General features: G+C 32.0%; 1 long non-coding RNA gene across 1 annotated transcript; it reads right to left on the minus strand.

Moving 5' to 3' along the window:
* Window positions 1–241: 241 nt before the first annotated feature.
* On the minus strand, window positions 242–4,271 carry LOC111034591. Its single transcript, XR_002604561.1, has 2 exons — window positions 3,883–4,271; window positions 242–388 (listed from the first exon to the last, which is right to left on the minus strand). It is a non-coding gene; the product is annotated as an uncharacterized LOC111034591 (long non-coding RNA).
* Window positions 4,272–4,651: the final 380 nt, after the last annotated feature.

A 4,651-nucleotide genomic window follows, 5' to 3' on the forward strand; every position in this document is an offset into this window, starting at 1 on the left:
TCTATTAAAACACCAGTCACCTTCAGTCACAGCACCGTGACATCAGTATGACAGTGTCAAATCCACTACCTACCTATTACAAATTATTCGATTATAATTTAGGTACATCAATGTAAAATCCATCACAGGAAAGTCCTTTCTCGGCACAATCAACGTACACGTTCCGTATATGTATATGGTATTATTTTTACGGAATAATAAATCGTGTACAAAACAAATAGATAAATCAACGATTACTCACCTTTCTTTTTGCTTCCAAACATCATATTTTGGCCGCGAATATGAAAAACCCGGTTCTTCTCAAGACCGCCAAGCCCACATTTTCGATCCTTTCGTTCGAATATACATATTCACCGAAAATATGTACACATCACTTCCGAATCAAACCCTATAAAATCGTAAGAACTTTATTGGACCGGGACTTCAACCATCCGACGAGGAAACCTTTCCAGATGCAGTTTCGTTGTGATGTCTATAAACGGGTTCGACGCGCGATATCTACCTCCTTATAATATACCATATAGTGATTTACCGAGAAACTAAACCCTGTATCGTTTAACAATTTATTTATTTAAAATACTGGTTTTTTAAAATTATTAAATAGGCATACTTACTCAATAATCACATTTTCAAATACTTTTGTGTTTCTTGTACTATTTAAGAAGAACTTTGTGACGACGAAATAATTCTTGAAGTGAAACTCCTTTACGGAGGGCACATCGCCGAAAAATGTTTAACGAAATTACGCTCACAACAAGTAATTGTCGGTGGTACCAACCAAATGTAAAAAATTATTTTATTTTTCTCAAAATAGTCACTCTAAGAATATTCTATTTGATTGCTATAAGTATTATGTGTATGATGTATATTATTACTATTAATAATGGTGTTATAATCTATTCATTTATTTTATAATTAGTGAGATAGTGAGTCGTTTTAATAATACAGGTATACTCTAAGTTAATTCAATTTATGTACATATATATATAATGCATATGTATACTAACATAAATAATAATAATATACATAAATACACGAACTTGTAACTTAGAGAAACAAATAGTACGGAAGAAGTTTCACTTTATCCGCGAGTGTTTGTACACGCTCACAGTTCTTTTTTTCCAAAATGAAAAACACTAACTTTTTAACGTAAATATATGATTAATCAATAATAAACAATTTCATTAAAAATTTATAAAAAAAAAGAGTGGTTTTCATTTGAAAAAAAGAAGGTTATTTTGCCACAAGATATAAATTACATACAAGAGTACAAAACGCAAGTATTTAAAAATATGGCCTTTAAGTAATGACTAATAAGTATACTTTTAAACACTTCGAAATTATTCTTAAATTTGAATAAATATGAAAAGTCTGAAAAATCAGAAAAATGGTGGTGTTAATCCCATTTAAATAATACAATGTAACATATTTTTGTCAGTATCTATGAATTAAAAAAAATACTATACAGAACAATTTTAATGGATTTATGTTTCACCCGCTATTCGTTCAACAGAAAACCGGGATTGCCCGTATTAGAAAACTTGCCAATAATTTATGTGTGAGGAAAAATAATGGTATAGAAATGTTTATCTTCTTGGTTTTTTTTTCTACCGTGCAATTGTATATTCAATCGGGTCCAGCATAAGTATGTTAAATGTTCCTTGCAAAAGGTTTTCGGGAAACCGTCCATAAATTGGGGGCCCCAGGTAACAATGCCACATTTAACACGAATTTTCCAAACTAAAAAAAAAACCTGATAAATAATATCACGCCTACAATTAATTTCCACTCTGTCGATTTCCCAAACCTGTCTGGTACCGATGGACGTTAAATTCTTATATAAATATACTGTCTGTGCACTAACTAATAAAACATAATATTTAGTAATTTATTTTTGAATCATTAATAGGCATGTGAGGTTTACCGGTATCTTTTGTTATTGTAAGGGTTTTGAGTTTAAAATACATTCCTATACTAAATACCAAACAAAATGGCCTCGGTCTGTACGTTGCTTTTTTTTAAATATTTGCTACACAACGCCCATACACGTGTGTAATATATGTACTTATTTTATTTTTTAAGGGTATCCTTTGAAATTAATTAGTAAGGTTTACAGAAATTTCGATGTCCCCGCAGTGTAGGTACTTGGGAAAGAGTCAAGAAACGCACTTTATATGAACATTTTAAATTTCAGCGTACCACTAATATAAATAGTATTTAATATTTTAGCAAACTCAGTAGGTAATAATTAACGAAGAAGGAATGTTGAACATTCGAACTTTTCCTGTGTTGAAGATACCTTTTGATAATGAATCTCACGTCATTGGGACATTTACAATTTTAAAATATTAAAAAAACATTAGGCTCAAATCTCTTAAGAAAACTTTTAGAAAACATCAAGACCAATAGGGTTTTTATTTTGGTGTAACTACGATGGAACAACCTCTTGGGCGTATTATACAAATAATGTACCAACAATATACCATGAAAATATACTATCCAATAATATAAAAATATACTATAGTATAATATATAAATTATATAGGTATATTAAAATTAATGCTATATTTATACTACAACATATATACTATACAATATTATCTTTTTCCAAGTACTAATTAAGAACAAAATATAAATTGGAATCTAATTTTACTTATATAATTCAAATCTCAAAACAATAAAATTAATTAAATTTTAATGAAAAACATCAACAAATTATTTTGTGATGGTAATTTTAACAATGTGCCAAATTATATTCAAATTAGTTTTTAAGGAGGTAAAAAGGTATTAAAATACTTTTATTGCGTTTATTGGAATACTTTTAAAGTCTTGATATTATAGCGTTCTTGTCTAAAAAGTTTCTGTAAATAAGATCGTATTGAGTAAAAACTAAAAAGTGTTTTAGACGACTTTTAACATTGTCAGCTATTAATATTTACAGAACAAAATATTGTATACAAAATATGCCAACTTTGGTTTTATATGCATAATCGATTTTAAAAATGATTTCATATTTTGTTTCAGATTTATTTGAACATAATATAGAGAGGGCACCAAAAATATATCCAAGAACACTCAAGTTTTTTATGCTATAAAACCACAATTAATAATTTAAAAGATAATAATGTAAGTTATCACAATCTACCTTAATGTAAATATTTTATGCGTGTTTCAATTATTTTAAATCCATCTTAGTTGAATATTAAAATGTAATTTAAATTCCTAGAAGCACCTAAGTGTTATTAATATTTATTAAAAAAAACAAATATAATAAATGAATACAAATTATAAATACTTCAGAGCCAAATACGGGTTTTAAGAACATCATGAACCATGAACCATTAAAAAAAAAAACTCCAAAATTAATTTTGGGAAACGGAAAGTAGGTACACATTTTTACATAAAAAATGCATTAGGTATTTAGGTAGATACTCTGCTCTAACTACTTTATCCTCTTTATACTTCGGAATTCATGATTTATTTTATAACATAATTATTTCGGGGGGAAACCATGTATATTTTAGGAGACGTAATCGGTACAGATTTCAAAAGATTAATGTTCAGTAGAAAATAGTTGAAAAAAAAAAGAATTTACCGCACTTAGAAACCAATTATCATCTGATAATGTGATGTCGTACCGTGCAAAAAATTCCAACGAGCTATTTATAAACGTATTTTAACGAGATATTATTACGTCGTAAAAACTTCGCACTATTCCGATTGTGACTGCCATATATAGTGTAGGTATATAGTTTATTATAGTTTATAAAATATTACAGTTAAACCGATTTCGATGATTGCCTGTAATATATTAGGTAAATGTTGTTTTTTTTTTTTTAATTATTAGATATTGTGTTTTTATCACTAATCACTATGTTTTACCTAGTGACGGTGGTACGACAGTTGCAGCGGCGGCACGTGTGCCGGCGTGAACAATAATTGTGCGGCAAACATTTTAGGAGACTTCGTTTTTTTTTTTTTTTCCAATAACAAGTTAACTGAAAACTTTGTGTTGGGTATGGTCAGGGGGATGGAGAGAGGTGCGGAAATGAATGAAGCAAAAAATAATAAATTATGTGTTATGTTTCGAGTTCGACGTAAAACAACGTCTAAGTATACGAAAAACACGCGCGTCAAGGCCGGCAGGGATTTGGACGGAACGAAATACAAAATGAAACGCGAAATAAAAACGGACTGAATACGTCGCGGCGGCGTTGTAATCTCGACGACACGAGGACCGGTGAGCGTCCAGGACGACGGGATGCGAGCGCGCAAACTGGCTGGACTCAGGCGTCGTCGACGACGAGCTTGTCCCGTCCCGCTCGGCTGTGACGGGCGATGACGGCCGCTACCGAACCCCGGCGGTAAGCCACGAACGCCCGTGTGTGTGCGTTGCACCGCCGTCGTTGTCTCCAACCGCGGTATACACCGCTCTGTATGTCGCGCGCGTGTCGTCCGCGATCCGACGAAAATATTAATATGTACCGTAAGGGGCCTGCTGTGTCGAAAATGCGAACCGGCTAATTTACGGAATACCGCGATGTATACCGCGAAACGATAGGCGATAATGTGGCCGCTATCGTTTAAGCTTTGACAGTGCGCTAAGCGGCCGCAGCTGGACCTTAGACGTGTTTGAAATTTGCCAAAAGTT

This window comes from Myzus persicae, unplaced genomic scaffold (assembly GCF_001856785.1).
Source record: "Myzus persicae strain clone G006 unplaced genomic scaffold, MPER_G0061.0, whole genome shotgun sequence".
NCBI classification, from domain to species: domain Eukaryota; kingdom Metazoa; phylum Arthropoda; class Insecta; order Hemiptera; family Aphididae; genus Myzus; species Myzus persicae.